Genomic DNA, 22495 nt, shown 5'->3' on the forward strand with positions numbered 1-22495 from the left:
GAATGCGTGGGATTGCTCTTATCTGCATCTGGTGCAAATTGTTTTATACTTTTTTTGGGGGGGGGCACTGGATATTGAACCCAGGAGCGCTTAACCCCTGAGCCCCATCCCCAGCCCCCCGATTTTGTATTTTATTTAGAGACAGGGTCTCACTGAGCTGCTTAGGGACTCTCTTTTGCTGAGGCTGGCTTTGAAGTCGAGATCCTCCTGCCTCAGCCTCCAGAGCTGCTGGGATTGCAGGCGTGTGCCCTCTATCGAAATATATAACATATAATCATAGAATTCTATTATAGTTATGGTAATTAGCACTCTATTGCTATTCTATTAGACTATAATTGAATTATTTGTTACTATTTTATTTTTCTAATAGTCAATTTTGTTATGGTAAATGGTAGGAACTGGAGACTATTATGCTAAGTGAAATAAGCCAGGCTCAAAAAGCCAAAGGTGGACTGTTCTCTCTGATATGCAGATGCTGATTCGCCACAGGAGGGAGGGAAGAAGAGAAGTTCATTGGATTATTATTCTCATAGTTTGCATTATTTTGTTATAAGAGTTACAATTGCATTCGTTCATGTTATAAATAAATTCTAGATGATGATTTCCAACCTATTTTTTGGGTGCATCTGTCTGAATGGCACTGAAGTATTTGCAGAATTGAAAACTTGGGACTGGAGGGGTGAAGTTTTGGGGGATCCCTCTAGTGGGAAAGATGAGCCTTGAACTTGATTTTTTGCTCTTTGCTTTGGGTGTTTATCCGGCGCTGGCCTCTGGCGCCCCCTAGCGGTAGAGGTGAGAAGTGACGGGAAGGAGAAAAATGACACGTTGCTAGGAGTGGCTCTTCCTGGGGACATTGGAAAGGTCCTGCCTGCCATCAAGCGAGTTGCATTGGAGATGGCAGAGCCGGGGCATGATGAGCAGGCGCTGCAATGCGCAGAACTAGCTTTTCTGGGGAGCAGGGGACCCCAGCACTGGAGTTGAGGACCAGGAGTCCCGGTGAGCTCAGTGGGAAGGGGACAGGCAGGGGCTGGGACAGAGGATCGTGGGTGGGAAAGGTGGAGTGACCTAGGAGGGACCCGGCTTTGCGGAGGCTGAGGTTCTGGTGCAGATCTGGAGCCAAGTTGAAGTTGGCAAGAGCCAGAAAGATGTTCAAAATCTTGAACCCTCCACCGCTCCCCTTTATGCGGAGGAAATTAACCAAAAAAAGGGAAACAGAGTTGCCCATGGCCGCAGTTTGCAGCAGGATAGTTGCACAAATCTATCAAGAAGGGAAGAATGGTCAGCCGAGAGCGGTGGCCGTCGCTTGTAATTCCAGGAGCTGGGGAGGCTGAGGCAGGAGGATCACAAGGTCGAGGCCAGCCTCCGCCAAAGAGAGGCACTAAGCAACTCAGGGAGACCCCGTCTCTAAATAAAATGCAAAATCGGGCTGGGGATGTGGCTCAGAGGTCAAGGGCTCCTGAGTTCAATCCCTGGAACCCAGGGTGCTTGACCATGAGGTACATCCTCAACCCTTTTATTTATTTTTAAATTTTTTTTTAATATTTATATGTGGTGCTGAGGATGGAGCCCAGTGCCTCACACATGCAAGACAAGCACTGAGCCACGACCCCAGCCCCCCCCTTTTATTTAGAGGCAGGGTCTTGCTAAGTTGCTTAGGGCCTTGCTGAGATGTTGAGGCTGGCCTCCAACTTGGGATCCTCCTGCCTCAGCCTCCCAAACTGCTGGATCACAGGTGTGCGCCACGGCATTGGGACAGGGTCACCTGTTGAGTATATATGCATATTAAGGAGGGGAACTGCCAAGCGTAGTCAAACTTACAAGATCATGTCAATTGTTTATAGAGTGTCTTCCAATTTATACTGTTACTCTGGGTCCTTGTCCTCTCCAATGTGCTAGAACCAAACTATTTTTTTTTTTTTTTTTTGGTGAACACAGTGGGTATGAAGTGGTATCTCACTGGGGTCTGATTTGCTTTTCCTGAAGCTGAAAATCATTCATCTGTTTATTGGACAGTCGTGAAACTGGCGGGTTGAGCTCCACCCACATGCACCCCTTTACATTTTAATGTCACCCCAAATCCCTGGGCAGAAACACCTAGGATAATGTTTGACCACAGATCTGGCCCTAAAGGCCCAGTTCGGTTGACACACAAAATGAACAATCACGCTTGTATCTGTCATCTCTTCACCTTCATACGTCCCTTGTCCAGGTGCAGGGGGCACACACTTATATGATTCCAGCAGCTCTGGAGGCTGAGGCAGGAGGATCGAAAGTCGGAGGCCAGCCTCAGCACCCGGTCTCAAGATCAAATTTAGAAAAGGGCTGGGGATGTGGCTCCGCGGTAGAACACCCACTGGGTTCAATTCCTGGTACAAAAAAAGGGCACGAGAAAGAAAGAAAAGAAATCCCTTCAGGTTCACTAAAACGGAAAACACAACATCAAAGTTAAATGGATGTTTGAGGGCAGAGAGTTGCATTTCTTTTTTGGGGGGGTGGGATACTGGGGGTTGAACCCAGGAGCACTTAACCCCTGAGTCCCATCCCCAGCCCTTTTTTAAATATATATTTTATTTAGAGACAGGGTCTCGCTGAGTTGCTTTAGCGCCTTGCTAAATTGCTGAGGCTGGCCTCCACCTTGCGATCCTCCTGCCTCAGCCTCCCCAGCAGCTGGCATTAGAGGCGTGCGCCCCAGGGCCGGGCATTGCGTTTCGGCGGAGAAGGGACCATCCGCAGGCTCTCCCCACCCTGCAAGAAGAGGCGGTGTGGCCGGAATAGCTATTAGTGACTCACCAGGGGCTGGTGGCCATGCACAGGAAAGATCTGGAACATCTCCACTAACCAGACTGAAGAATTGGGGTAAATTCTCCTATAAACCAAGGGGAGTGTTCATAATAAGGTCTCAGGGGCTCATTGTCCCCCTGAGGTGGCACTTCCTCCTGCAAACCATTGCACTGCGCGCGGCCAACACGCGGTGGCGCCTGCTGGATGCGATCCCAGGGGCATTTTTTCACAGCAGCTAAAATGCGCATGCGCCAAACTGTGTGTGTGTGTGCGGGGGGGGGGGGGAGTGTCAAATCACACTCGTGTGCAAAGCAGGACACATCTCACAGGCAACCACGTGGGACCCAGTTCTGTCGGAGGCCTAGAGGACATTAAATTAATTTTGGGGGGGGAAGGGACCAGGGATGGAACCCAGGGGTGCTTAATCACTGAGCCCTGTCTCCTGTCACCAGCCATCCCAGTTGGGGACCTAGGCTGGGCTCACAGATCTGACCGCTTCAATGACTTCAGGACACACTCAAGCCCAGCGGAGGACCTTGTCCAAAGCCAGGGCGGCTCTGCGACCTTAGGGCCCCGTGGGAAAGACAGAAAGAGTATGCACAGAACATTCCATCCACAGAAGGGAGGCTGCCTGCCTCCAGGTCAGGGAGGCCAGCCTCCACATTTCCATGGCTGAACGCTAGGGGGCGCTCAGCTCCTACGTGGCAGCTCCCGACAGTCAGTGCCCAGCCCCTTTTTCTGTTTTATTGAGAGACAGGGTCTCGCCAAGTTGCTGAGGGCCTCACAAAGTTGCGGAGGCTGGCCTCCACCTTGCGATCCTCCTGCCTCAGCCTCCAGAGCCGCTGGGAGGAGTGACAGTGGCCATTTTCTTTCCCCTTATTGCCCACATCCGATTCATCTGCATTCTTCTTGATCTCTTTGGCAATTAGACATCCGATTCCTCTTAGGGACCCTACCGTGTGGGCTTCTGGGGATCAGCCACAAACAGCACAGGCAACATCTCTACCCTCTTTAGGCCCCCGGTTTAGCCAAAGCGTGAGCTTTAAACCAGTTTCCTTAGCTGCACGATTGGCATAACATGGGACTGATCCCACGGAGTTGGGGACACAAGGACAAAGTGAGCTAATAAGAGGGAACATGCTTACAACAGGATCTAGCATGCAGCAGGTGCTCAATAAATGCTCGTCATTATTGTTAGAGAAAGCGAGGAGACGTATAAATGAAAAACAAAACAACAACAACAATAAAACAAAGAAGCAAAAGAGAAGATGGTCTGCATCCTGTCGAGATGGCGCACACCTGTGACCCCAGCAGCTCGGGAGGCTGAGGCAGGAGGATGGCAAGTTGGAGGCCAGCCTCTGTAATTGAACAAGTCTCTAAGCAACTCAGCGAGACCCTGTCTCTAAATAAAAAAAAATAAAAATAAAAATTACCAATGTAGGAGACCTTGTCCCCTAATAAAAAAGTGAATTAAAATAAAATAAGATTGTGCTCTATATGTGTAATAGGAAATGAATCGCATTCAGCCGTCACATGTAACAAAATAAGTAAATCATTGAATTAAAAAAATAAAATAAGAAAGGGACAGGGAATGTGGCTCAGTGGTAAAATATCCCTGGTTTTGATCCCCTGAATTAAAAAAAGGCTAAATCTATTTCCCAACTTTAAAAAAATACTATATATTCCTCCAAAAAAAGGTAAAAAAAAATGTCTATACATGTCTCCATCTATAAAATTGATGATTGTATTTTCTTTGGGGGGTGTTAGGGGATTGAAACCAGGGGCACTGAACCCCTAAGCCCTGTCCCCAGCCCTGTTTTGCAATTTATTTAGAGACAGGGTCTCGCTGAGTGGCTCAGGGCCTCACTAAGTGGCTGAGGCTGGCCTCCACCTTGCGATCCTCCTGCCTCAGCCTCCCGAGCCGCTAGAATGACAGGCGTGCACCCGTACTGTGATTTTTTAAGCCAGATTGAATATGTCTTCATAGTCAATAAACCAGAGTGATGGGATTCTCGGTCAGCCCCTGACAGATCCTGCTCCATATCAAGTCCAGCACCGGCTGGGAAGGAACGTGCCTGGATCATGCCCAACTTGCAGCCCAGGCGTAGACCCGGCAAAAAAAAAAAACGTCCCCAAGTTCAAGGGGCTGGGGGAGGCAGCTCAGCCGGACCAGATCCATCACGCATGCGCCAGGCCCTGGGTGCCATGGTCAGCACCTGCCAAATGAATTTTTTTAAAAAATAGTAAGTAGTAGTTCATTAAAATTCAAAGAAAAGAAAAACCTTGCAGGTAGCCCTTGGCGAGCGCTGCTGTGGCCTCCTCCTCTCTCCCAGCCTGGATCAGATTCCCTCCCGCCCCTTGTGTCCTGAACAGTTGTCAACTGTCAGCATGTCCCAGTGACCCTGCTGGTCCCTGGGCCCCAGCTGTAACCCAGCAACAGGCTCTAAATAACTCTCCGGAGGCCAGGCCCGGTGACAAGGCTTTCTCAATATAGTCTGTGATTTGCTTTCCAAAGGTCAACAGCTTGCGTGAAGGTTTCAAGGACAACCAGATGGCTTTGGAGTGGACGGGGGACTTTTCTGCTTAGCAGGCCAGAGCACTGGGTTCAGGCCCCGACACTGCAAAAATAAACAGGCCTCAAAAAAAAAAAATCATTTTAAATCATTTCAGAAAGAACCGAGAGCCCTTCAGAAACTGGGGAAACTCCCATTTGGAAAGCACCATCGCGATATTTTATTGAGAGACAGGGCCTCGCTTTGGCGGAGGCTGGCCTCCACCTGGCGATCCTCCTGCCTCAGCCTCCCCAAGCCACCCTGCGTGACAGGCGTGCGCCACTGCGGCACCCCGGCTAACACTGTAATTAAAAGGAAGTCTTCTCGTGGACACTCGGCTTGTTCTAGTTTTTCAGTTTTAATTGAAACATCTTGGTGCACAGGTCTTCCTCTGCGTGTTCAATTAATTACTTTCGATGATTTCCCAGGAGGAAAACTGTGGGTTTTGAATAAATGGTGCCATTGATAGACTACACTGGTAACTTGAAGCAACAGCAGCAGAGTCTTAGTGACGATTTCATAGTTGAATTAAAAGTGAGGATTGTAAGCCGGGCCTGAGGGTGCACACTCATAATCCCAGTGGCTCAGGAGGCTGAGGCAGGAGGATCGCCAAGGGTTGAGGCCAGCAACTTAGCAAGACCCTCAGCCACTCAGCCACTGTCTCCGGTGCTGGGAATGAACCCAGGGTCTTGCTCTGCCACTAGAGGTAGAGTGGGGCAGGTAGGGGAGGCAGCACTAAGGGCTGAGCCACTAGACCCAGGAGGATGTCACCACGTTGTGACTCCAGAGCCCACCGTTTATCTTCCACATCTGTTTGTTGGAACTTGTTCAAGTTTACAAAAGCCCTTCCCTGCACCAGGAGTTTGCTTTTACTCTTCACAGCCCAGAAAATCCCTTCTTCAAGACTCACAAGAAGCCAGGTGTGGAGTGGAGCGGGCCTAGTCATCCCCGTGACTCTGGAGGCTGAGGCAGGAGGATCGCAAGTCGGAGGCCAGCCTCACCGATTTAGGGAGGCCCCGAGCAACTCTGCGAGAATTAATCAATGATTCAAGTGGCTGAGGCTGGCGGCCTCCAACTTTCAATCCTCCTGCCTCAGCCTCCCGAGTTGCTAGGAACATGGGTGTGGGCCACCACCCAGCCCAAAGGACATAGTTGTGAGTTTGCCTACACATGGGTTAACACGGTGGCCTTGAGCAGGCGACAAAGATTTCCCCGCCTCACTGTGTCCTCTATAAAAATAAATAGGTGAGTAGTTTATTGCAAGTAGTTATCCTTAGGGGGATTATATCATTTTATTATTTATTTTTGGTACCAGGGATGGAACTCAGGGGTGCTTAACCACTGAGCCCCATCCCAGCCCTTTTTTTACCTTTTTATTTTGAGACAGAATCTTACTAAGCAGTGGAGGCTGGCCTTGAACTTGATCCTCCTGCCCCGGCCTCCTAAACCACTAAGAGTATGCCTCCACCCCTCTGTATATTTTAAAGGCGGTTTAAATTCCCTTCTATGGCTATAATGATAAATATATAAATAATATATATATATTTAAATAGTAATATCAAATTTGGGGGCCGGAGCTGGGGCCCAGCGGTAGAGCGCTTGCCTTGCCTGACGGAGGCACTGGGTTTGATCCCCGTTGGTGACACATACAAATAAAGACAAATAAAAGCATTATGTCCAGCCACAACTAAAAAGAAGAAATTAAAAAAATAGTAACACAGAATTTTATATATATGATATGTTTATTATACGTGTATATTGATAAATTCACATTAATTTACACAGAATGCCAATACATCCAAACCATGTATACAGATAAAACCCATCATTTTGACACATCTGTTGTTTGCTCTTTTTCAATATTAAGATTTAGTATTTATGACATTAATATTTTAAATAATTTTTCAGGATTTTTTTTTAATGAAAAAATCCTACAGTGGTAGACGCAGGGGCCTAGGCCTACCATCCTAGCGACTTGGGAGGCTGAGACAGGAGGATCGAAAATTGGAGGCCAGCCTCAGCAAATTTGTGAGGTCCTCAGCAACTTAGTGAGAGTCTGTCTCAAAAAGAAAAGGAAAGAAATTAAAAATACAAAGGGCTGGGGCTGGGGCTCAGCGGTAGAGCGCTTGCTCATCCTCAGAATCACATATAAAAATAAATAAATAAAATAAATCACATAAATAAATAAATCACATAAAGAAATAAAATAAAGGTATCATGTCCTCTACAATCAAAAATATTTTTTTTTAAGAAAAGGGGGGATGCTGGGGATGTGGCTCAGTGATGAAGCCCCTCTGGGTTCAATCCTCGGCACTAAAACACCAAACCAACCGAACCACCAATGGCCTCTGGTAATTGTTATTATTTATTAATAAATAAATAGTAAGGATAAACAATAATCTTCCAGCTGAGGATTGAAGCTGGAGGTGCTTTTCCACTGACCTACATTCTCCAGCCCTTTTTCTATTTTATTTAGAGACAGGGTCTCGCTGAGTTGCTCAGGGCCTCGCTAAGTGGTTGAGGCTGGCCTCCACCTTGCGATCCTCCTGCCTCAGCCTCCTGAGCCCCTGTGCCAGGTCTCTTGACATTTCTGTTTAAACCCTAGAATGGAAAACACCTTTGACGTCCCCAGGTGGCCTCTCACAGAGGAGAAGCAGGTCTGGAGGGGTGTCCCCCATTTCCCGGGGCCGGCCCCTGCCTTGCTGAGTGCTGTTCCTCTTTCTCTTGGTCCCACATGATTACTGAGCACAAAGTGCTGGGCCAGCCAAGATGACTCAGGGGTGAGGCCCAGGAGGCTCAGGGCGGGGTGTGGGTGGAGGACTGGGCTTGGTGGCTTGCCCAAGGCAGAGACTCAGACAGGAAGCTGCAGAAGGCTGGAGCTGGGCCAGAGGAGGCTGGCTGGAGCCCAGGGCAGCCTAGAAGCTGCACAAAGTGGACGTGGGGAGGTGGAAGACAGAGGGATGTGTTTTCTTTTTCTTCTTTCTTTTGGTCCCAGGAACACTCAACCCCTGAGCCCCGTCCCCAGCCCTTTTTCTATTTTATTTAGAGACAGGGCCTCGCTAAGTGGCTGAGGCTGGCCTCCACCTTGCAATCCTCCTGCCTCAGCCTCCTGAGCCGCTGGGATATGATGGGTGAGCACCACTTTCTCCTGCAACGTGTTGACGTCAGAAGAGACCTCTGGTCAGGATCCACAACCCAGGCAATGAGGACTCACGGGGGGTAAGAAGGTGTGAGGCTCCCTGACCTGCAACTGTCCAAGATGGTTCCAGACTTGACACAAGACGCAACTGATTCTCAAGTGGCCTGGACACGACAGTGTCCAGAAATACCACATCAAGGTGTTCAAGTGGAATCTTGAAATATATTATGATTCCCAACCTATTCTACTGCACCTATGTCACTGCAACCGTCCCCAAATTGCAAACTTTGGATTTTCATGGATCCATTTACAACCCAAAGAGCTGATATAATCTAATCGCTGTCCTGAATCCAGGTGCCCGTGGCTCAGGCCTGCAATCTCAGCAGCTCAGGAGGCCGAGGCAGGAGGATCACCAGTTGGAGGCCAGCCTCAACCATTTAGTAAGGCCCTCCACAACTTAGTGAGCCCCTGTCTCAAAAATTAAAAAATAAGGGGGCTGGGGTGTGGCTCCGCTGGAGAGCGCTTGCCTGGGTTTGATCCTCAGCACCACCTAAAAAAAATTAAATAAAGATTGTGTCCAGCTACAACTAAAAAATAAATTTTAAAAATTAGGAGCAATCATGAAGACCATTCTTTAAAAAAAAAAAAAAAAATGAAAAATGAAGACTGGAAATGTAGCTCACTGGCTTAGCACCCCTGGGTCCAATCCTCACTGAAAAAAAAAATTTACATATACAAAAATTTACATATAAATTTACATATGAAATTTACATATATAAAATTCACATACACAAAATTTACATATAAAATTTACATATATGAAAATTTACATATAAAATTTACATATATGAAATTTACATAGATAAATTTACATATATGAAAATTTACATATAAAATTTACATATATTAAATTTACATAGATAAATGTACATATATGAAAATTTACATATAAAATTTATATACATGAAATTTACATATAAAATTTACATATATGAAAATTTACATATAAAATTTACATATATTAAATTTACATAGATAAATGTACATATATGAAAATTTACATAGATAAATGTACATATATGAAAATTTACATATAAAATTTATATACATGAAATTTACATATAAAATTTACATATATGAAAATTTACATATAAAATTTACATATATGAAATTTACATATATAAAATTTACATATATGTGTATATATACATATGAATATTTAAATAATATAAAATATTTAAATTAAATCAAGTACAAAATTAAAGCAAAGATTTGAAAGTATTGCCATTTTCCTATAGACTATAAATCTCATGTCACCAGTTAATGCATATTTTTTTCCAGAAGATTCTCCTGATGCAATTCAATCTGTGATTTGTCTTGCAGTGGCTTGTCCCAGGCTGGGAAGCTTGAGATGCTCTGCCCAAGGACTTTGCAGACTCATTGGTCTTGTATTTCTCAGAAACACACTTCCAGAACTCGGACTGATTATCTGCGCACTGGCCGGATAAAGGAAAATATCTAAAAGCAAAGGATGTTGATAGATCCTCCGACTCAGCACCATTTAGAGTCTCTTTTGGCAAAGAACGTGAACCAATGTTCTCTGACTCCTCAGCTGCGGTCAATGGAGATAGCTTGGGGCTCCCTGTTGAAAGGCAGCCTCTGGGGACAGTGGCCAGGGACCAGACACTCTGCTGGTTCTGCAAGGCCTCAAGTTGGCTTGGTAGGTCCGTGTGCAAAATCAGGGCTGATTCCTGTTGTTTTAACTTGCAGCAAAATGAAGGGAAAGAAATCTAGAAAGAAGCCGGGAGCCATGGTGCGTGTGTGTGACATCCCAGTGGCTCCGGAGGCTGAGGCAGGAGGATCGCAAGGTGGAGGCCAGCCTCAGCAATTTAGGTGCTAAGCAACTCAGCCAGACCCTGTTTCTAAATAAAATATAGAAAGGGCTGGGGACGGGGCTCAGGGGTTAAGTGCCCCTGGGTTCAATCTCCAGTACCAAAAATTTAAAAAATGAGAAAAGAAAAGAAAATTTTCTGGAAGAGGGTTGAGGCCCAGACCAGGAAGAGGGACAAAGCCTGGCCTTGGACTCGGGATCCTCCTGATTCAGCCTCCCAAGTAGGCGGGATTACAGGTGAGTGCCATGACATCAGCTAGGATCATTTTTATAATAGGTTTATTGAGATAAAGAACAGACATACCATAAAAGTCACCCTTTTAATTATTTCTATTTATTTATTTATTTTGGTATCAGAGATTGAACCCAGGGGCCCTCCACCCCTGAGCCCCGTCCCCAGCCTTATTTTGTATTTTATTTAGAGACAGGGTCTCCCTGAGTGGCTCAGGGCCTTGCTTTTTGCTGAGGCTGGCCTCCACCTTGCCATTTTGAATTCCAGTTCTGGGGCGTCTAGTCCACTGTGTCATCGCAGAGGTTAGCAGAAAAGCCAAGCCAAGTGCTGTCACCAGCAGAATCAGGTGGGAAGGTACTTAGGAACAGGAAAAGCCTGTGCGGGACGCTCTGTCTGGGTGACTCTGAGGAGCAGGGCCAGGAGCTGGCCTGGGGACAGATGGGGAGGAAACTGGGCCACTCAGGGGTGACCCCAGGAGGCAGAGGGACCGCCCAGGCACCAAGCCTCAGCTTCTCTCTGGAGTCATCCTGAGACATTTCTGCTCTCAGACTCCCTGTGACGGTCCCAATGAGACATGTTGGATCCTTTGTCATCGTGGATCTAAACTCTCAGGTTTTGTTTTTGTTTTGTGTTTGCGTTTGGTCCTGGGGATGGGACTCAGGGGCACTTTACCCCTGAGCTCCCTCCCCAGCCCTTTTAAAAAAAAAAAATTGAGACAGGGTCAATTGCTGAGGGTCTGGCTAAGCTGTTGAGGTTTGGCCTCCAACTTGCGATCCTCCTGCCTCAGCCTCCCAAGTGGCTTGGATTATAGGTATGTGCCATCTCATCAGGCTCTACTATTTTTTTATATAGGAATATATAAAAGTGGGTGTAAAATAAAAATAAAAAATAGAGGCCAGGCGTGGTGGAGCACGCCTGTCATCCCAGTGGCTCAGGAGGCTGAGGCAGGAGGATCGCAAGGTGGAGGCCAGCCTTAGCCGCTTAGTGAGGTGGAAGCAATTTAGCAAGACCTCGTCTCTAAATAAAATCTAAAAAGGGCTGGGGATGGGGCTCAGTGGTAAAGCACCCCTGGGTTCAATCCCTGGTACCAAAAAAGAAAAAAGAAAATTTTTTTTTTAAAAAAAGGTTATTTTGGTCTATGAATATTTTGTAAATGAATAATGAGGGTAAAGTTTCCAATTGTTGGTTCAGCTCTGCAGACTGTCTCTGGGTGGCCCTGACCAGAGCTGGGCTCCCTCAGTCAGAGGAGGAGGACGATTCACAGGGATCCGTGGGACAGTTCCTGTGACCCGCAGCTCCAGGGTCAGGACTGCAGAGTACCAGCTTCCGCTTCCGTCCAGGGAGAGGGCAGCAGCTGAGCAGAGGAGAAGGGAGAGGAAAAAGTCTGTCACCTGACATCACAGTCACTTTGGGCCCCTCACAGCCCCGTGTCTCCTTCCAAAGTCACTGTGTGAGCACGGACCATACTAGACTCACCAGCTTGAAAAGCTGATCCTTGAGAGGCTGAGGCAGGAGGATTGAAAATTAGAGGCCAGCCTCGCTGGGGGCCACAGTAACACCAGGGGAGGACAGGATGGCCGCCTTCTAAGGGCTGGTCAAATGTGGGACACACTGTGACTTGGGGTGAGACGAGACACACATATCTGAAAGCCTCCAAAACCAAGGCCAAGGTTTGCTTTTATACACAGTGGAATATTACGCAGCCTTCAAGAAGAATAGAATGATGGCATTTGCTGGTCAATGGATGGAGCTGGAGACGATCATGCTGAGTGGAATCAGCCAGTCCCCAGAAACCAAAGGCGGAGTGTCCTCTCTGATATGGGGACGCTGACCCACAATAAGGGGGGATGGCAGTTCACTGGATGAGACACAGGGGAGTGGAGGGAAGGGAGGGGAGGGGACTGGGAGAGACAGGGGAATGAATGGACGTCCCTTTCCCATGGTCACATAGGAACCCACGACCAGGGACACCCCACAGCAGGTCCAGCCACAGGAATGCAAAGTGATACTCCACGTATGTGTGATATGACAAAATATCCACTACTGTCCTGTGTGCCTCAAAAATAATCCAAGTGGCTCAGGAGGCTGAGGCAGGAGGATCTAAAGTTGGAGGTCAGCCTCACCAATTCAGCAAGGCCCTGAGCCACTTAGCAAAACACTCAAAATAAAAAAGGACTAGGGACGTGGGTCAGTGGTATAGTGTTCCTGGATTCAATCCCCAGTCACTCGCGACCCCCAAATTTGGCTGTAGGTGGACACAATAATTTTATTTATTTGTAGGTGGGGCTGAGGCTGGAACCCAGGGCCTCGTACGTGCTACGTGAGTGTCTACCACTGAGCCTGAGCCTCAGCCACAGCCCCCAGAAAAAGCTTTTTTTAATGAGATTCGAACTCAAAACCTTATATCCTTGGTTCTTTTTTATTTCATTTTTTAAATTTTGTTCTCATCAGATAATACTTTAATAATGAGTACTTTCTGCCTGGCATTTTATATTTGGGGTATTTTGGGGGGGGATTGAACCCAGGGGTGCTTAATCCCTGAGCCCCGTCTCCAACACTTTTTATATTTTATTGAGAGACAGGGTCTCGCTAAGTGGCTGAGGCTGGCCTCCACCGTGCGATCCTCCTGCCTCAGCCTCCCAAGCTGCTGGGATGACAGGCGTGGGTCACTGTGCCTCGCCTGGTATGGTTAGAGGAGCTTTATGTATACAATATTAAATGATGAGTTATTCGTTGCTGATTCCTAGTTCAGGACGAAGCTTCGGGAAGCAGACACGCAGGATGAAAACATCAATTTAGTCTCCTCAACCTCAGCCACATAGTTTCCAAGTCGAGTCACAGAACACCATTTTCCTGTTGGCAGAGAAAAACAAAACCCGGAAAGATTTATCTATCATCTCAATAATAATAGCAGAATCTAAGGCATGTGCTCTGCAGTTGGCCCTTTCAACAGAAACGAAGAGATTTTTTGGCAGCCAACTGCTTCCCATTTTAAGGAATCCTGAATCATGCTGAATCAGTATTCTAGATGGTCCCTCTTGCAGAATTTATATACCTTCTGGGGGATTTTTTTTTTTTCTAGAACAGGGGATTGAACTCAAGGGCACTTAACCACTGAGCCACATCCTAAACCCTTTTTTAAAAAATTTTTTTTTGTAGTTGTAGATGGACAGAATGATTTTATTTTATTTCTTTATTTTTATGTGGTGCTGAGGATCAAACCCAGTGCCTCATGCATGCTAGGCAAGTGTGCTGCCATTGACCCTCGTCCCCAGCCCTTTTTCTATTTTATTGAGAGACAGGGTCTCGCTGAGTTGCTCAGGGTCTTGCTAAGTGGCTGAGGCTGGCCTTCACTTTCGATCCTCCTGCCTCAGCCTCCTGAGCCACTTGGATGACAGGACTCCCAACACCAAGCGGGGTCAACACCACTTTGTGTTTCCATTTTTTTTTCTGCTCAAGTCTTTTAAAACTCACTAGAAGTTTTGTTTATTGAAAATAAATAAAAAAGTTTTTATTTATTTATTTAAAATTGATTTCAATGAATTTTATTTATTGAAAAACACCATTTTCTTTAGCTGGTTTAAAAACGTTAATATTTCAACCCTATTTATGGCCGGGAGTGGTGGCGGCGCACAGCTGTCATTCCCAACAGCTCCGGAGGCTGAGGCAGGAGGATCGCAAATTGGAGGCCAGCCTCAGCCACTTAGGGAGGCCCTGAGCAACTCAGGGAGACCCTGTCTCTAAATAAAATAGAAAAAGGGGCTGGGGATGGGGCTCAGGGGTTGAGCACCCCTTAGTTCAATCCTTGGTACCAAAAAAAAAAAAGAATCCATATTCATGTCCCCTGACACCCTGACAATTTTGTCTTCCTGGTGTGGGGTGAGGCTCGCTGGTTGGACTTCGTACTGAGCGTCCTGTGCTATACTGATTCACTGCAGTGTCTGTAATCACCTTTACCTTGAGCTATTACAAAGATTAATCAGATTAAGCAGGAGAGATCTATAAATCTATAAAGCTGCGTCAGCTTCTTGGCCTACAACTGTCTAAATACAAAAATCCCATTTTATCATGGGGGGCTCTGGTGTTGGAGCTCAATGCATAAAACTGCCAGGCATTTATGAAACCTTTTCATTCTGAATTTTTAAAAGCATTTTGCCTTTAGATGGTTGTGGTTTAAAGAAAAAAAAATGGAAAATATGATTGATCCTTGAAATCACCCAGATATTCCCTCCTTGGTAATCGTTACCTTTTATGGACTCTGTATACAAATTTATCACCCTGATTTGATAAATGCTTTGCAATGACTAAGCACTAAGGATGGAAACCCAGGTTTAATGCCTGACTCAAACCTTGAGTTTTATTTTTTTATTATTTTTTTTGTACTGGGGAATTGAACCCAGGGATGCTTTATCACTGGGCCATATCCCTGGTCCTTTCAATTTTTTTTATTTTTTATTTTTGAGAGGGTCTAGATCAATTACCTAGGCCGGCCTCCAATTTGCAATCCTCCTGCCTCAGCCTCCTCCTGAGTGGCTGGGATTACCATGCACCACTGTGCCAGTAATCAAATCCTTAAAACTTTCCAACAATCATCCTTCTGAAAAAAAATTTTTTTTTTTTTGGTACTGAGTGGTTAAGCGGCCCTGGGTTCAATCCCTGATATCAAAAAAAGAAGAAAAAAAAAGTAAAAATCTCAAAATCAAAAATAGGGGCTGAGGTTGAGGCTCAGTGGCAGAGCGCTTGCCTAGCATGTATGAGGCACTGGGTTCGATTCTCAGCACCACACAGAAATAATTTGAACAAAATAAAGGTCCATCAACGTCTAAAAAAAATAGTAAAAAAAAACCATAAGCCTCCACTGTTGGGAACACCAGCCACAACTTGGAACAGACCCTATTTTGTATGAGTCTATAGTCATTCCAGTACCTTTTGGAGTTCAAGAGACTTGACAATCTTCCACTTCTTTCTTGCTTCTAATAAAAGCCATTGCAAAAATGGGACAGAAAGTACTAGAATGTTTTGATTCAGAATGAATTTTTTTTTTAAGTGTTGGGGATGAAACCCAGGGTCTAAAATGAATATTTTCAATTAGATGAAAACCTTTCAGATTTTTTTCTTTGAGGATCTTGGACAATACATACTTTTTTTTTTTTTTTTAGAAAATTCCAAATGCAAGGCTATTCTTAGGGGTGCACAGCAGTGCACATCTGCAATCCCAATGACTTGGGAGGCTGAGGGAGGAGGATTGCAAGTTGGAGGCCAGCCTCTGCAGCTGAGAACAACAACAAAAAAATTTCTGGGGATGGGGCTTATTGATAAAGCCTTTTTGGGTCCAATCTCCAGCACCAAAAACAAAACAAAACAAAACAAAAAAGTAAAGGCTATTCTTGAATGTGATAGCCCAAGTCAAGTGGTCTCTCTGGCCTCTGTTATAAATCCTAGGGGACATCACAAGCCCTGTTGTCATAAACATAGCCCTGTTCTTGTCCTCTACATCTTCCCTTGGGAGGGAACACCAGGTCTTTTAGGCTCTGCCCAGGATCCCTCTCAAAAACCCCCAACAATCTCAGCGGGGGTGGGGTTGGGGGTGGGGTGACAGTGACCCAGGCCTCTAATACCACCTGCTGGGAAACCAGGCAGAAGGATCTCAAGTTCCCAGGCGGCTTTGGAAATTTAGAGACCTTTGTCTCAAAAGAAAGAAAAAAAAAAAAGAACAAAAAGAGAAAGCCGTGGCGGCGCAGGCCTGTCAACCCAGCCATTTGGGAGGCTGAGGCAGGAGGATCACAGTTGGAGGCCAGCCTCAGTAAATTGAGCCTGACCCCTCAGCAACTCAAGTGAGACCCTGTCTTTAAATAAAATACAAAAACAGGGCTGGGGACTTGGCTCAGGGGGTTAAGCACCCCCTGGGTCCGATGTCTCTGGTCAAAAAAAATAAAAAATAAAAAAAAAAATAAATTAAAAAAAAATTTTTCCCAGAGGCCCCTGCGGCCCTAGCGCTGCAGCCACAGGAGGAGCCCGAGCGGGGGGCGGGGAGGCCTTTCCCTCGGTTCCACGCCAATGAAGAGTCACCGCCCTCGGAACGCGGCCCTCCGCACACTCCCAGGGTGACACTGCCCAGGGCGGGGTCGGCCGACTTCCCCGGGGGCCAGGGCGGGCCTCGGGGAGCCGAAAGGAGGAAAGTCCCGGGAGGAGATCAGGGAGGGTTGGGATCCGGGCGGGAAAAAGGCCGCGCGCGGAGCACGCCGGGAAAAGCGGCGGCCGCGCGCCGAGGCCAAAAGTCCGAGCCGCGTCGCGCCGCGCTCGTGCCAGGGTCGTCCTTCCTTGCCCCGCCCCCTGCCCCTGCCCCCGCCCCCCACCCACCCACCGCGGGCGTCCCTGATTGGCCGGCCGCGCCGTGCGCGCTGATTGGCCGCGTGGGCGAGGCGGAGGCGAGCCGTGCGCAGCGGCGTGTGTGGGGCCGTGTGCAGACCCGCGTGTGGCGCAGGCAAGGACCCTGAAAATAAACAGCCGCTGCCTGGCGAGCCGCCTTCTCCGGGCCTGCGTCCCGAGTCTCCGCTCCCCGCGGGCCCGCTCCGACGCCGAGAGGTGAGGGCCGAAGGGGGCGGCTGGGGTCCGGGGGTCGGGGAACGGGGGAGGACCGCCACGGCGGGTGGGTCCCGCGGCCCAGGCGGGCACGGCCGAGGGGGAGGCGGGAGAGGAGGCGGCGATGGCGGCCGCCCTGGGGCCTGCGCCGCGGCTGCTGCGTCAGGCGGGAAGCTCGGCGGCGGCCGCTCGGGGGCTCGGGGACCCGGCCAGACTGGGCTCGGGCGACCCTTCGTGTCCTTCGTGGGGTTCCCGGGGACCAGGCCGCGGTCCTCGGGTCGGGGTTGGGGGGGAACCTCTCCCGGCGCCCAGGCCGCACCCCAGGCCTCAGGCGGCCCGGGCCCGGAGGGTGCCCTTGGCGCGGAGGCCCGGGAAGCGGGGGGGCCCCCCCAGGGTCGATTTGGCGGGAACTTTCTGGAAAGAGGCGGTGGGGTGGGGACAGGCCCGGGAGCGGGGTTGGGGGTCGGGCGACCATGTGCGGCGGCGGCGGCGGCGGCGGCGGCCGGGGGCCATGTGCCGGGCGGGGGCCTGCGGAGGCGCCTGCGGGTCGGGGACACGGGGGTGGGGTGGGGACACTCCGCTCTGCGAGGTGGGCTCTGCCTGTTGTCCCCCCCCTTCCCCGCTCGGGCCATGCCGCTGCCATTGCACGGGGGCCACTGTCGCCGAGTCACCCGCACTTTTGACCAAGTCCAGGGGCCCCGGGACCAGGAAGGAAGGGGAATAAAATCTTATTTTTTTGGGGGGGGGCGTCCAGCGTCCACGATCTGGGCAGCCAGCAGCGGCCCTGGCCGTGGCTTCTTGGATTAAAGGGGCGCAGGTTGCAGACGGGGACCCGGGGCTCCATCTAGATCTTTCCATAGCGAGGGGACCCGCTTTGAGAGCGGCCTCTGGGTTGGGGTTTTATGGGTGGGTGAGGTTGGGTGCTGGTTGCCACATGCTAAGCACATGGCCTCGGCCCACAGGGCACTTGGCGTGCCTCTGTCTGGTCCTGGCGGGGTGGGGTGGGGGGGTCTCCCCAAAGCATACCCCTGGCTCGGGGACCGTCTGTGACTTCACGTGGCGCGCGTCATTCTGGAGGCAGCCAAGGGAGGCTCAGAGGCTCGGAGTCTGTGGCCTTTTTTTTTTTTTTTTTGAAAGCAGAGGGGGGTGATTCCTGTGTGGGGTCCCCATCCTGTGCCCAGATTCCATTTTACAAATGAGATTCCCCCCCCACCCTTCCCTTTCCCTGGCGTCTGACCCAGTTTGGGAAACATAACCCCGTGGATGTTTGCATCCAAGTTAACCTTTGGGTTTAAATGAGCAACTTTGTAACCCGTTTGCTGAAGAAGTATAAATTGAGTGTAAAAAGCTTAGGGTTTAAAAAAAATGGACGAAGTGTCGTCCTTCTCTCCTGTTTCTTTTTTTTTTATTTTAATGAGTTTAACCTTTATTTATTTTTAATTTTTTTTTCAAGTTGTCAATGGACCTTTATTTTTTTTTTCTATGCGGTGCTGAGAATCGAGCCACAACCCCAGTCCCCTGTTTTTTTTTTTTCTAAATAATTACTATTTTTTAAATGTTTATTTTTTAGCTATGGGTGGACACAATGTCTTTATTTTACTTTGTGTAGTGCTGAGGATCAAACCCAGTGCCTCAAGCATGCTAGGCGAGTGCTCTCCCTCTGAGACACAACCCCAGCCTTCATTATTTTTAAAAAATATATATATTTTTTAGTTTTAGGTGGACACTATCTGCATTTTATTTTTACGTGGTGCTAAGAATTGAACCCAGTGCCTCATGCATGGTAGGCAAGCGCCCTACAACTGAACCCCAACCCCCAGCCTCTTTTCCTTTATTTTTTTTTAACATTAAAAAGATTCATTTGATTAAGGCTTATCAAACCAGTGTCACTGAAAAGATCCATTTGATTAAGGCTTATCAAGCCAATGTCATGTCCTAGATACACATAGTTTTCAAGTTGTTGAGCCTGATTCTTGTCTACAAGGAACTCTTTGTGTATTGGAATATAAAAGGAATAATTTATTAGATTCCCAAGGGCTAAATGAAGGACTTAAAATTTTTTCTGTTTCCAAATTGCAACTCTTGGCAACAGTTTCCCCAACACAAGCTAACAGTATATATCTGTGTACTTCCCTAAATATTTCCTATCAGAAAACTATGGTTTTTCAATCCAAGAGCCACGTTTTCTTTTCCTATTGATTACCAGAGAGGTAATTTATTCCAAACAGATGTTGCAAGTCTCTCAAATATTTTGAACCAAACCAGGAGAAGATTTAGGGGGCATTTCGTGAGGCAGGCAATTGAACATCTGGAACAGGCAAAGTGATTTACAGGTATTACTTAAAGGGATTATACCTGAATCATAGATGAATTTGGTAATATGATTTATGCTTGTGGATTATTTTTAGCTTCTCAAACATGTGGCAGGTCTGTGGGAAAGTTACCAGATTGGTGCTTGTAAGCACTAGAGTCGCAGTTGCACTAATTGGAATGATTGGTCTGTTGGCTAAACAGCTGACCACAGACAGATTTTTCTTTTTTCTTTTTTCTCTTTCCCTGCAGGAGGGAGAGTTTAAAACAAACTGTTGGCTCCTCTGCTCTTCCTTAGCCTCCTGACAGTAAGTGGAGAGCCCGAGGATAGCCACGCACCCTGGCCTGCTATGTGGACCAGTGTGTCACTTAGTAGACGCCCAGTCTGGCAGGGGCAGGTGGTGCTGCAGCCAGGGAGTACTGTCAGGAGATCCCAGGAGCTGTATGCAGTGCTCTCTGGTCTTGTTAAAAAAAAAAAAAAAACAAAACTGCTGGGATAATAAAATAACAGCTTGTGGCCACCATCAGAATTCAGGTTGCAAGTTGAAGGACTTTGTTAATCAGGAACCCCTACAGTGTAACAGGGACCACCTGAGTGAATCTGTAACTACCCAAGGTGAAGGTATCAACTAGTGAGTCAGGAGGCCAGTGTTGGTGTGGCCAGGGGTGCTCCCCAAGTTCTGCCTCACAGGAGGTTAAGAGGAAAAATGACTTCAAAATTCAGGAAAACTATGTGAATATGTTGAGAATGGGACTACATATTTTTTAAACTCATCTGTCTAGTTTCACTTTGGTTTACCTAAAGAGAAGCAATGAATACTTAATAGCATTGAAGTTCAAATCAACTTTTTAAAAAGTTACTTGCCCTATTTGCTCATGTGGTATATTTGAAGTAGGGAGAGATTGGTGCTCCTATATTAGCTTTTTTGGTACCCTTTATCACTTAACAAAAGCCTCTGCAAACCATTTACAGCCAGACTGTTAAAATCCTGGTTTTGGTATGTATATGTGTTTAAATATCTTTATTTTGTATGTGGTGCTGAGGATCGAACCCAGTGCCTCACATGTGTAAGGCAAGCGCTCTGCCACTGAGCTACAGCCTCAGCCCCAAATAATATATTTTTTAATGCTTGATTCATAGTTCACGTTGAGCTCTTAATTCATACTTTCACAGGTAATCAGGGCAGAGAGAAAGAAATGTAATGAACCATGGTTCGGCAGTAAATGCAGGAACCAGGGTAACAAAAATTGCTCCTGATTATGTGCCAAGTTCTCTGTTATTTTGACTGGAAAGCAGGTAATGCCGAATGTATCTTGCTTCCTTCTATTGTATCGGCAGTTTATTTTTATTACAGCAGCAAAGTGTTTGTTGCACCGTGTTGAGACACCCAGCTGACTTACTGGAGCATAATGATCAGTAAGAACATTCAGGGCAAAGCTCCACTGTTGTCTAAATGCATTTAAGTCAACAATACAGAGACAGGGATCCCCCTGAGCTTGGGGGACAGAAGGAGATTCCAGCATACAGATGTGAGCACATAAAGATGTGTTGGTAGAAACAGGGAAGTCACTAAGCTGCACCGTCCACTTTGTTAGCGTCATTTTCATTCCCCAGCATTCCTGTTAAAGAATTTAAACATTTTAGGGTGTAGTTATGATTGGTTTGTTCGTTGGAACTCTTTTTAGTCTTAAACCTAAGGGGGTTCTTGATGTTTTTTAATATATTTTTTTAGTTGTAATTGAACACAATGCCTTTATTTTATTTATTTATTTTATATATATTTAGTTGTTGAAGGATCTTTCTTTGTATGTGGTGCTGAGAATCGAACCCAGTGTGTCACACATGCTAGGCAGGCGCACTACCACTGAGCCGCCACCCCAGCCTCTATTTTATTTTTTTTTTTATTTTTATTTTTTTTTTAAATTTTTTTAATATTTATTTTTTAGTTCTTGGCAGACACAACATCTTTGTTGGTATGTGGTGCTGAGGATCGAACCCGGGCCGCACGCATGCCAGGCGAGCGCGCTCCCGCTTGAGCCACATCCCCAGCCCCAGCCTCTATTTTATTTATTTTTATGTGGTGCTGAGGATTGAACCCAGGGCCTTGCACGTGCGCATGTGCTGGACGAGCACTCTACCCCTGAGCCACATCCCCAGCCCCTCTTGACTGTTCTTATTATCATCACATTACTGCTGTTGCTGAAGGTGAGTTAGTATTAACTATGCATGCCTTTTTTCCAGGATTTAATCCTTAAAGCCTACATAATTTGTAAAATAGCCAGACCTCTTGGGGCTGGGGTTGTGGCTCAGTGGTAGAGCGCTTTCCTAACATGGGAGAGGCCCTGGGTTGGATCCTCAGCACCACATCAAAATAAATAAAATAAAGATATTGTGTCCAACTACAACTAAAAATAAATATGTATATTTTTTAAATAGCTAGACCTCTTAGTTTGGCATAAGTAGCCTGCCTCAATGGATTTTCAGTCTTTTCTAAACATATCTTGACTGGATTGGCTGTGTTTTCTCCTTCCTGGCGGGTCCTGTGTTCCCGCCACCTCTCTAAGTGGGGTTCTGGGCATGAAATTTTGATATATAAATATTGGGGCCGAGGATTAGATAGATATTTGACTTATGGTGGTTGGACATCACCCATTTTTCTTTTACCCTTTATTCCCTTCCATTCAGGAAGTAGATTCCAAGATGGGAAGTTTGAGGGTAAGTGGACTTACCTCCTGCAGGAGCCTGCTGTGTAGGCCTCCAACTAAGTTCTGATGAATGAGTGACCAGTCTCACTAACGAGGAAGGCTAACAGTGTTCCCAGAGGACACAGCTGTACAGGTGTTCACACAGCCATCCGTAAATAAGCACAAGGTTCCCCAGAACAGTTCTCGCCACAGATCAGTTTGATCATTCCCCTCTTATAAATAGAGGGAGGACAGCCATGTGTTTTTGAGTAATTCAGGTGGGTTAGGGGTTAAGCCAGGCTCATTTTTACCAAAATCTTTTT

General features: G+C 47.1%; 1 long non-coding RNA gene across 1 annotated transcript; it reads right to left on the minus strand.

Moving 5' to 3' along the window:
• Positions 1-10625: 10625 nt before the first annotated feature.
• LOC144371542 (uncharacterized) lies at positions 10626-17179 on the minus strand. The gene is made up of 2 exons (XR_013431498.1): positions 15522-17179; positions 10626-13448 (listed from the first exon to the last, which is right to left on the minus strand). It is a non-coding gene; the product is annotated as an uncharacterized LOC144371542 (long non-coding RNA).
• Positions 17180-22495: the final 5316 nt, after the last annotated feature.

This window comes from Ictidomys tridecemlineatus, chromosome 16 (genome assembly GCF_052094955.1).
Source record: "Ictidomys tridecemlineatus isolate mIctTri1 chromosome 16, mIctTri1.hap1, whole genome shotgun sequence".
Classification (NCBI taxonomy): domain Eukaryota; kingdom Metazoa; phylum Chordata; class Mammalia; order Rodentia; family Sciuridae; genus Ictidomys; species Ictidomys tridecemlineatus.